The sequence below is a fragment of the Lipotes vexillifer genome, unplaced genomic scaffold (assembly GCF_000442215.2).
Source record: "Lipotes vexillifer unplaced genomic scaffold, Lipotes_vexillifer_v1.1 scaffold182, whole genome shotgun sequence".
In the NCBI taxonomy this organism is placed as follows: Eukaryota; Metazoa; Chordata; class Mammalia; order Artiodactyla; family Lipotidae; genus Lipotes; species Lipotes vexillifer.
In genome coordinates this window covers 2,595,778-2,607,970 of record NW_006798798.1, presented here as the reverse complement: position 1 = coordinate 2,607,970, position 12,193 = coordinate 2,595,778, and positions in this window count along the sequence as shown.

Here is a 12,193-nt window from a genome sequence, read left to right as displayed (position 1 = left end):
AAAGAGTGTGTTTCTCAAGTGATTCCCATTGCACGTGGTTGAAATTCCTTCTCCACCTTGAATGCTAATTATTGGGTTCCTTAGTTTATCAATGCCTCTCTAATCATGTGGACCTGGATGTGCACATGGTACTCCAGATGTTGTCTCATCAAGGCACAGAGCCAGGTGGAGCTGAAGCCTCCTTTCGCTGTAAGTGGAGCGCATCTGAGTTGTACACAACTAACTTCCTCTGGCTGCTCTGCAGCAGACCCTTAGGTTATAGGTCACTGTCAGGATGGCCTATGCCGTGGATGAGAGACTTTTCCTGTGCCCCCCAACTCCACAAACTCTGGGATTATCTCTCATTTTTGCAGTGCCCCTCTTCCTCCACCATTTCGCCTCCCTTCCCTCTGTGGTCGGACCCAGCTGGCGTGGGATGGGAGATGCTACCAAGTCATTGCCACAGACAGTGGCCAGTTAGAAACGCTTTATACAAGAGTATGTTATGATAAGGACTGTCAGCTCCTTCACTGCCTTTTCTATTTCTAGAGGTTGAGATCTTGCTAATACATTTCTCTCCAGTTTAAATCTGTTATGTAAAACTAGGCTCAAGCTTCAATTATTTTCCAAGTGGTTCAATAGTTCAATAAATTATTCAGGGTTACAGTTCATATCACTTTAACCAAATAAACTGATCTGGTTATGTGAGATGACAGTAGTCAGACCGCAGGTGGGCACAGTACACTCCCTTTACAGCTGTTTTATTTCTTTTCTGAAAAAAACACAAGGCCAACAATTCATACATTAATCATAGCCAAGCAGATGTAAAGAAAACTCACCTCTCCGCTGTGACTCATGATCAGTGGCTCAAAAATCCACTGGAAGTCATGAGAAGGAAGGATGCTCCTGCAGGGTCCCCAGGGCAGGCTAGGAGATGTCACATCCCTTGGACCTGAACCACAAGACCTCAGGCTGGATCGCTGCAAGTTAAGGGTACTTCCCCAGGGGACAGAGGGGTGGAGGGGGTGTGGGCTGTGTGTAGTTGGAAACCTGAAAGTGTCTTGAGCAGAAAGAGCTATTTCCAAGGGAAGACATAGGGGTCATCCAGCTCTGCTCTCCTTTTTGACAAACATGTTAGCTTTCTTAGCCCGGAGGCACACTCCAAGAAGTGTCCTGAGGACACTTCTATCTACTCAAGACCACCTCTGCTGCCCTCCAAATTGGGTGTTCAGGAAACTCCCTCCAAGGCCCAAGGAAGGAGAAAATGCCCTGTCCACACCTGCCCCAGGCTTTGTTCTGTGGTCATGAGGTGATGCCCATCATGGCACCTCCAGGGTGGGGCCCCAGCCAGCCCTGCCAGTTGGTGGCTGAGTACAGAGAGGCCACACCTTCTGGAACACGAACTCTGGCTGTGTATCCCACACCTACACCCCCGGGCCTGATAACTCTGGGACTCTTGGCAAGACAAGAGCCCCTGTTTGTCCACCATGGAGCGGCTTGTGGCGTGTGCCCTGATCTTGGTGACTCAAAGTTTATTGGCTGCCTGACTAAACATGTCCCCAAGCCTCCAGGCTGCAGGGGTCATGCTGACCTTAAAAAACAAACAAACAAACAAAAAACCTCCAATTCTGTCCTACCTACTGTAGAAAGCCAAGAACTTCCTTCCCAGTATCTCTGAGGAGTCCTGTGTGCCTAGCCTTTCCCGCTTCTCTCATTGAGGCATTTGGAGCCTTGCCCAGTGGCTGTTTCCTCTCCACATCGACACAGGCGTGGGTCACCCCCCGCCCCCCTTCCTTCATCCTAGCAAATGGCAGGAGAAGATAATAAACTTTCATGGAAGACTGGAAAGGAGAGGGAAAGGGGCTTTATTTGCAGCAGAGCTCAGACCTCCAAACCCTACAGATAAAAATCTACTCACCTTTCTCTTTCTGACTTACTTCACTTAGTATGGTAATCTCTAGTTGCTTCCATGTTGCTGCAAATGGCATTATTTCCTTCTTTTTTACGGCTGAGTAGCATTCCATTGTATATATGTACAGCAGTAATTAACACAACATTGTAATTCAACTATACTTCAATAAAAAATAAATTTAAAAAAATGTCCTTGCCACTTTCAGACCACCTCTGGAGATGGCAACATGAGGGGCTCACAGCCCAAGCTCATCATAGTATCTTTCTTAGAAAATATTTCAGACTGGGGAGAAAGGATGTAGGTCCCCTAGCAAGCAGATGTGGTTGTGGTCATTTGTAGTTTAAAATAGAAGTTCTTTTCTTCTTTCTCTCTTCTAAACATAGATAGAAATTGCCATCAGTGGTTACATCTTAGGACTGAGGTTGCAAACCGGCTGCTTTGGGCAGTGTCTGGCTCACAGATGTGATTTGTTTTGCTTGCAATGAATTTTTTTTCCTCAAAATTAGCTAACATTTAAATGTCAGTGGATTTTATCCAAAAACTATTAGATTTACATCTTCTCTTTAACAATCAGATTATCTGGTTACACTCAGGTCCACATTCTTCATGGCAGGGATTGGCCAGAGCTGGTTCAGCTGCTTCTAGACCAAGAGCATTCTGGCTTGTCATGACCCCACCAGGCACAAAGCCACCTGTCCCCTCACTGTCTGACTTCTGTGTTTGCTACTACAGTCCTGGAAGATCCAGAACAGCCTGGGCATCTAGGGACACTGCTTTAAAAATGTGGCCCTGACTGTTGGGCTTTGGGAATGACACGTAGAGGAAAGAGGCTGAGAGTCCGAAGACCTCTAGCTGCTCATTCATTTCTGTCTGTAAAATGAGGATTGCGCCTGCCCCGTCTGCTGTTGTGAAATTTTGCATGAAAATGTTCATGAAAAATGCTTTGAACTCCTCAGAGATGTGGCTGATAAAGTAAAAGTGATAGTTTTAGACTCCTGATACTTCAAACTCCATGAAACATCTGTATTATCCGTTCCTTCCTTTACACTTGAAATTGGATACTATTTAAGAAGGAAGTTTTAGTGCTGCAGAACTAAGTTGAAAGAGTTGACAGTTCTCTCTGATTTGATGCCCAGACACATGTTGACTTTAATTCTTTGGGAGTCAAAGCCAAGCCTTGGGTGCAAGCTTGGCATTTCGGGGGCGTCACCGTGTCTTTCAGGCCACTCAGGCCACGTCTCACTGACTGCTGCATGTGTGCCTAGAGTGTTTGATATTCAGGGACTCTGAGTTGTATACAACTCACAGGAACCGTGGGATTGCAGCAGGGGTGGGACGGTTGTAGGAGAAGCTGCCACGTCCCAGAGGGATCATCTTTGATCAAGGGGGCCACAAAGCAGATCTGGTTTCCCAACTGCTGGCAGCTGTTGCAAATGTCCATTAGGGAAGATTTGTAGGACTGAATTTCATTCATCCATCTATGGAATGTTCTAGCTCTTTGTTCCTTTCCGTGTGAAACCGTGGTAGTTTCCCAGTAGCATTTCAGGGACCACCTAAGAGACATCCTTCTCTGGAGACCCGTGGGAATCAGGAGGCACTGCTAGACCAAGTCTCTCCACCCCAAGGGCCCAGGACAACTATGCCTAATTCCACTCATGCTCTTTGAAAGCTTGGTAGCTGCTACCCAAGGGTGACAGTTCTAGACCTATGACATCTAAAATAGATGCTGCTTCCACTCATTGCTTGTGAGTGGGTTTAGACTAAGGTTGCTGTCCAAGCTTTTGCACGAATTTCCTTCTAAATTCTTACTAAGGTGTATATTTGAGTAAGCCAACAATTCCAGCCCCCATCAAGACTGGTGATTTGTTCCTCAACTTGTTTCCTGGCATATACCATTCTGTAGTCAGAGCTCCCACTCTGCCAGCAGAAGCGTGCAGGCCTCTACTTTACAGAACCCTCCACCCCCCTGATCCCTGTGCCCGCCGCTTTGCTGATGGCCACGCAATTGGGAGGTGCCAGCGCCACCCTTCAGGGCCTGAGCCATTGTCCTAGGATAACATCTAGTCACTTAGCTGTGGGCAGCAAACCTATTCACCTTGAACTCACTTTGATCCCCCTTGAAGAGACTTGCCTGGAAATCACTGAGCAAACGAACCGCCCTAAATTAGGACACGCATGCGTCCATGCTTTCCATTGTGTTTAGGAAGGTCTTATTCTGGATTCGTGACCAGCCCCTGATCCCAGATCCATTCCCTGCGGTGGATACGTTTTCACCGCATTTATTTTTCTTTCCAGTTCCGGCTTTCCAAATTGCCGGAGACAGGAGTCACCTCTCTGCCCCCCAACCTTAAGAGTATTTTGAGAGCAGCAGCCTGGCTAACTTTCCAGAGAATTTGTATGTAACAATTCCTACCCAGCCGAGAATACATTCAGGAAGCCAGGTCAATACATAATCTCTGACAGTTTCTCGACAGACGTTAATAAACACGTATCCGTCACGGCCCGGCTCCTGCTGCCCTGGCTTTCTGGAGGGTCTCGGTTGACAAGATGGGTGCAACCCCAACCTGCCTCAGTGTCAAATGATGTGGCCAAGAAAAGTGACAGAGGGATGTCTGGGTGTGTTCGTTGCCTGACCAATGAGCTTCTGAGGCCCATTATTTATTTTCTCTGAATCAGACTTTTGAGGACCAGGTACCCCTCCGTGTGGAAAGAATACACGACTGCGCTCTGGGCTCCTGGTCTGCCCCTCCTGTGCCCTGACTTATCACAGGAGGTCTTGGAGCCCGGCCAGATCAGGAGACAAGACCCCCTTCCTCCAGGTCCTCCGCTCTTTGTGCGCAAGATGACACGGGGAAGGCTGAGGCTGGTGGGTGGTTAGAAGGATGAGGCGGCTCCCACTCTCCTCGCTTCCCACTTGGTCGCCACCCCCTCCCTTTCTTTACAAGGTGGGAAGTAGCCAAAAAAGCCCTTCTCCCTTCCTTATCTTGTTTTTTCTCCAAGTTCACTCTTTTTTTTTTAAGTTTTCTTTTTCTTTTTTATTCATTTTCTTAAATTTATTTTTTATTGAAATATAGTTGAATTACAGTGTTGTGTTAATTACTGCTGTACAGCAAAGTGACTCAGTTATGTGTGTGTATATATATATATATATATATATATATATATATATATATATACACACACACACACACACACATTCTTTTTCATATTCTTTTCCATTATGGTTTATCACAGGATATTGAATACAGTTCCTTATGCTCTACAGTGCAAGCCTGTTGTTTATCCATTCTATATATACCAGTTTGCATCTGCTAATCCCAAGCTCTTATCTCATGACATAAAGGTGTGGTTGGGCCACTTCTTGTGGGCATCTTTGAGATAACTTTGAGATGATGTTTTGGCCGAGCTAGAAGACCCTCTAGCTTCTGAGACACGAGCTCAGCTCCTGTTATCTCTCTCTCTAGGATCCTTTGGTCTCTCAGCATTGCTTTAATTTATTTTTCTTTTAAAAAAATCTCACTCTTCCATCATGGAGCTTTGCTACCATCCCTCTTTGCAAGGGCCTGCTCCTGTTTTATTTATTCATTTACGTTCTCCCCATTTCCCACCCCTACAGGCAACTATTCTTATGCATTTAACATGGACTTGCGTTTTTTGTTCATAAGTGTCCTTGCAAAATAGGTACTCTTGATTTGTATGCATGCAATTGAATTTCATATAAATGGTATTGGTTGAGATATCATAGTCTTTTCTGAATTTCTCTCCCTCAGCACCATGTTTTTAAGACCCTGCCACACATGTAGACTGTTTTTCCCAGTTGATGCATGGGACTCCATGGTTTGCATACACCATATTTTTATCTATCCATTCACCCAAAGAGGGGCAACCCAACTGCCTCCAACTCCTCAACGTGGCAGACAAGGCTACCATGAACTTCCCTGCACAAGTCCACTTAGGAGCATGTGTGGGAACTGGGGATACCCTGCAGCAGATCATTTAAAATTTGACTTAAAGCTACTAATCATTCTTCAGAATTGCTGCACCAGTCATGCTACCTCAAGCACTGGATTACATCCTTACATCTTATATCCCCAAGTTCCCTCCAACATTTGGCACTCCCCAGCTTTCTCACTCAACCAGTCTAAAATATGTAAAGTAATATCTCATTATTGTTTTAAGTTACACTTATCTGATTATTAATGACTTTAAGCATCTGTTCAATGAGCTGACTAGCTTTAGAATTTTCTCATCTATAAATTACTATTCAGATCCTTTGACGATTTTTCCATTGGGTTGACATTTTCTCCTTGTCAACATGCAAAAATTCCTTACATAGTCTAGAAACAGTAATCCCTTGTGGTTTTAGACATTGCACATATCTTCTGTTCTAGCATTTAGTAACTTTGTTCATGGTTTCTTTGAACAAAAATCTTTTATTTCAATATCATAAAATTAATTCATTTTTTGCTGCCTTATGGTGGTTTGGGGTGAAGTTTTATTTTAAAGGTCATGGCCAATGTTATGAGGGAACAAAAAGAAATCAGAGTTGTAAGGATTGGGAGGGAAGAGATAAAACGGACATTAACTGCAAATGATATGATCATCTCTCCAGAATAACCAAAGGAATCAACACACACACTATTAGAATTAATAATAGAGTTCAGTGAGATTGCTAAACTCAAGAACAACATAGAAAAATCAATAGCACTTCTCTACCCCAGCAATAACCAATTCAAAAATAAAACATAAAAATGAGCAGTGCATTTCTACCCAATGTATTTTATAAACTTTTTGTGTTTTGTTTATTTAAGGGAATTGGTTCTCTACTGTGGAACGTTAACAGATACCCCATACCTTAGGTGAAAACTACTACAGAGTAGAGGGAAGTACAGGGGACCAGTGAGAGAGTGACCCCCGAGACTGGAAGGGACTAGAGGCAAAGCTTCTTCAAAGTGTTTCAGGGTCTGTAGATTCAGTGTTGTGTGGATGCTCCTCAAGGAAAACAGGTCTTTCTCACCTCTGTATCCCCAGCAACTGGTGTCTGCCACCTAGCGGGTCAACAATATTTATTGACAAATGAATGGTGTAGCATATTTACTAAGATCTTAGTGATCATTCATTGACAGCTTTCAATTAAGTCTCGAGAGAAAGTTTTCTAAGGGTAGAATTGATTTTGACAAATGGACGGGAGCACAACATACAATATTACCATCTTTGGGAATAGGATATAAAAGTGTTCTTGTGGATAGTGACTTTCTATCTTAAGGATTCCTTGGATTCCCCCACTCAAAGCATATTTTTTATTGTGGTAAAATATACATAACATAAAATTTACCATTTTAGCCTTTTTTAGGTATTCAGTTCAGCGGCATTAAGTACAGATTGCTGTGGAACCATCACCACCATCCAACTCCATAACTTTTTCATCTTCCCAAACTGAAACTCAGTACCCATTCAACAATTACTCCCCATTCCCTCTTCCCCCAACCCCCTGGCAACCATCATTCTATTTTCTGCCTTTATGAATTCGACTACACTAGAAAACTCATATAAGTTTTGAATATTTGTTTCCAATATTTGTCCTTCTGAATCTGGTTTATTTCAGTAAATATAATACTTTCAAGGTTCATCCATGTTATAGCCTGTGTCAGAACTGCCTTCCTTTTTAAGGCTGAATAATATTCCGTTGTATGTCTATGTCACATTTTGTTGATGGACATGTGGGTTGTTTACACCTCCCATTCTAAGGCATATTTATTGTGTGCATAATCTCTGCCAGATAGGTCATGGGGATGCAAAAGTAAATATAACACATGACTGATGCCCCTGAATTTCTCATGGTGTTCTTGGGAACTTATATATCTGAGCAAAGAATTTCAGTACAATTTGACAAAGAGGGTGTGCATATGAGCCCATGGAAGGGAGCTACTCTCTCTTCCCCTAGTGTAGGTGCAATTTTGGAGCTGGGTCTTCCTGAAGGATAAGTGGTCCATCTGGCAGAGGAGGGGGTATCTTGGTGCTTTAGGCAGAGGGAACAATATATACACAAAGATAACCAGAGACTGTTAAGTGTCTCAGTGCAACTAAAGCATAGATTGTGTGATCAGAGTGGGCTGTGTGTTAGAGGGAATAGGAGTGGTTGATCAACCTGGAAAAGTAGATGGGGGTCAATATTTGCAACACTATTTCTTAAGACTATAGGGAGTTGCGTACAACCTAACACACACACACACACACACACACACACATACACACAGACATATTTTCTCTTTTAACACAAAAGGCAGCTTAATATACACACTTTGGCACATTGTGGGCTTTTTTGTTTGTTTGTTTTACTTGATACATATTGGCAATCCTTCTATATCCATATGTAGAAAGTGCCACTGCTTTTTTTATAGCTTCATGCTATTATATTGTATGGATGTACCATAATTTATTAAACTAGTTCCCAATAGACGGACATTTAGGTTGTTTGCATTTTTGCTCCTACAAGCAAAGCTAATGAGTAACTCTGTACAGACATCATTTCAAATGCATGCAAGTGTAACTGGAGGATAAATTCCCAAATGTATAATTGATGGGTCAAAGGGTATATACGTACATAATTTTGATAGATGGTCCTGATTTGCCCTCCACAGGGGTTATACCAATTCATATTCCCACCAGCAATATGTGATGCCTGTTTCCCCAGAGCATCCCTAACAGAGTATTATCAAACTTTTGGATTTTTGCCAATCCAGTCGGTGCAAAAGTCATCTTGAAATAGCTTTAAATTGGAGATCTTTCATTAAAGTTGAGTTGCTCTTCTTATGTTTAATCATTTATATTTCCTTTTCTGTGAAATCTTTTGGCCCTCACTTTCAACTTGGTCTTTTCCTTACAAATTTTAAGGAAACCTTTATATGTTAGTCATGTTGTATTGTGCTTTTGTTAATTTTTTAATCAAAAATTATTGTTGAATTTAGCATGTAATTTTTCTTAGTGTCTGAATTGATCATATGTTTTTTCTCCTTACATCCAGTAATGGAATGGCATGTTTAGTGATTCGTCTATTACTTCACCATTCTTAAGTTTGTGAAATAAAATCCACTTTTTATAGTGTAGTTTAATGATCTAATGGATTCTGTTTGATAATATTTTATATCTGGTTTTTGCACTAATATGCCAAATAAGTTTAGACTGTGATTTTTGTTTGTTTTTGCCCAATCTCTACCAGGTTTAGGCATAATGTTATATTTGCTTCAATAAAAGATCTTGGTAATTTTCTTTTACATGCCCTAAGACATTTAAGCATTATTGGACCATCTGATTTTCTGAAAGACTTGATAAAATTTCCCCAGGCCTAGTCCTGTTTTGACTCCTTTTCTTTATCAAAAGCTTTTATAGACAGCTTTTTATATTTTTGAATGGACGTTGGTCTATTTACATTTTCTTTCTCTTTGTATTTTCTTCTTCCTTTTTTGTGAGCAGGTTGATTAGTGGGCTATCTTATTGTTTTTCTCCCTCTCCTGAACACACAGCTGTGGGCTTATACTACAGTTCTGTGGGTTTCTATTGTTCTAACTTACTGATTTTTGCTTTTATCTTTATTAGCTCTTTATTTCTTACCGTTGTTTTATTCCTAACTTTTTTAGTCAGATGCCTAATTCATTTGCTTTTATTTTTATTGACCTAAGTTTTTGAGTTTATGACTTTTTTCTGAGTCCTTTTAGCCGTGTCCATACGTTCTGATATACAATATTTTCACTATTTTTTTTTAGAAATTCTTCACTTTCAGGTTGTATTTCCTCTTTAAGAATATGTCTGAGTGATTTTAATTTATTTTTAATTTTCAGGTGGCAAGGACTTTTTATTTTCTGATTTTGTTGTTCACTTCTATTTTTATTACATTGTGGTCAGGGAATATCATCTCCACTATTTCTGGTTTTGGGGAATTTATCGGAGTTCCTTTGGGGCCTACAGTGTGATCGATTTTTTTGTTAATAGTTCATGGGCATTTGAAAAGAAAATAAATGATCTGTTGTCAAGATATGTAATCTGTGTAACTCAGTCCAGTCTGTCTTATTAATTATGTTATCTGGGGCTGCTAGAGTCTAAGTTTTTGTCCACTGGTCTGTCATGGAGAGAGTGCCAAATTGTCTCCTGTTCTTAGTGTTACTGCTTGTTCCTCCTTGCAACTCCTGTAATTTCTGCCAGGTGATTGTTGCTGCTATGTCATCTGAAAGGTTATATTATTGCTGTGAATTTCTCCCTTTAGCATTATAAACATCTGATTTTATGCTTTGATTATGAATCCTGCCTTCTCAGGTAAGAAAAGCATGGCCTCTGCTTCCTTTTGTTTACATCTGTCTGGTGTGATTTTGAATATCCCTTTGTTTTCAACTTTGCCGACTGACTCCGTCTTACCTGACTCTTGAATACAGCTTAGGGTTGGCTTTGCTTTGTGGACCAAACTGAAAATATTTTTGATAGATCAAGTGATCCCATTTACAGTTACATGACACATATTTGGTCTTAGTTCCGACACATCATTGTATAACAGATTTTTGTTTGGTTCTTAGAGACCTCTACACTTTGATATATTTTGGCTCTTCCAATATTTAAGAGGGTTTATATTTTGCTCTAGTCATAACTCCTGTATTATAACTTTCTATGACATCTTTAGTTATTATTTATTTAGACACTATCTTCTTCATTATCTACCATGACTCATAATACAATTAGCAGATTTCCTTTTCCCTTCTCTTTCTTTTCCACCACCCAATTTTAGTTTCTAATATTATGTTAGTATAGACCTCAGTGCTTAACATATACATATGATTTTATCGCTAGACATTTCATCTTTGAATGATACCCTTTAATACCAAGCTAGCATATGTGAGACAATTGTTCCTTCTCTGTGAGCTTTCTTCAGAGATGTAATTGCTTCTCTCTTTTTCCTAAGTAGTGACAAAATGTTTGGTCATAATTTTTACCTGCCCTATGAAAACATGACTACTAAAGAAGCTTTTTTATTTTGTTAACTTTTTCTATCTATTACCAATTTTTCCTTTAGTATTTTTGTATAGAAGCCATGGCTGCTTTTTGGCATTACTTATAATTGGGTATATTTGATTCCCCTCTATTAGGTATTAGCACAAGTTTGACGGTAGGGGTGACAAGTGGCAAAGAAGAGGGTTAAGGAGCAGGAGAAGGTAGGGTCACCCTTCAGATTTCACAAGCCAAAGGTTTTCCCTTCTCTGTTGCTTCAAACACAGACTGCTTCCTGCAACTATGGCTCACTCTGCCCCTCTGTCCCAACCAGGCTAAGTGTGCTTCTCGCAGAAGCACTGCTCTCTCTATTTTCAATATCTCTTGTTGAAAACAAGGATCGTTTTGCACTCCAGGTTGAGTCTTTTTCCTTTAATAAATGTCTCCTAGTTGGTCTTGCTGAGATCACTGAACTCCTCCAGCAATTCTCTGAGTTTCTTTTCGCTTCCTCTTATTGTGGCTTCTGCTCAATCACAGCTGCTTTTGACAGCCTGACACACATTTTGCAGTCTTGCATTACATTTGTCTTTGAATTTCCCTGAAAACTTATAGGCATTTTTTTTTGTTCTCCATCTTGCTTTTGTATATTTTCAGGAGAAGGAAGAAGAAAATTCCGACTTGTGAGGTGAAGTTCCAACCTGAAGTCCAGTGAACACCTTGACTGAGTTATCGGATGCATGTGGACGGAGAGGGAGGGGAAGAGGTCATGATGACCCAGGTTTCTAGTCTGTGCGGGTTTAAGGAATAGATGGTGAGTTTGATTTATCATGCTGGTTCCTAGGGCCTGTGGGACACCCAGGTGGAAAGAGGTAAGGAATGAGAGACAAAAATCATTATTACTTTATTGCTTCTTCTGCCATTTGCTGAGAGCTTGCTATGTTTCAGGGAGTATATAAATACTATCTCATGTAGTCCTTACAAGAAAAGAAGTTCATAGATGTGAAGTCATACTGCTGGCAGGTGGCAGAGCTGATATTTGAACCCAGGTCTCTCTGATACCAAAATCCATAAACATGCTTCCTCTGGAGTCATGGTGCCTCCACAGCGGGTTCACCACATTGCTTTGGTGCCTGGTGTAAATTTGAAGATAAGGCAGCGTACTCCTTCATATTGTTTCAGTGTTTTCCTGTGAACTGAGTCAGCAGGAGTAAGACACCTCTCACTGTCTCAACTGAGAACTTGGGGCATCTGAAGCAGGTAGAACCTGGGTCAACCCCCCCCCCCCCCCCCCCCCCGCCCCCCCATAAGCACTGATGTGTGGGAGTTGTC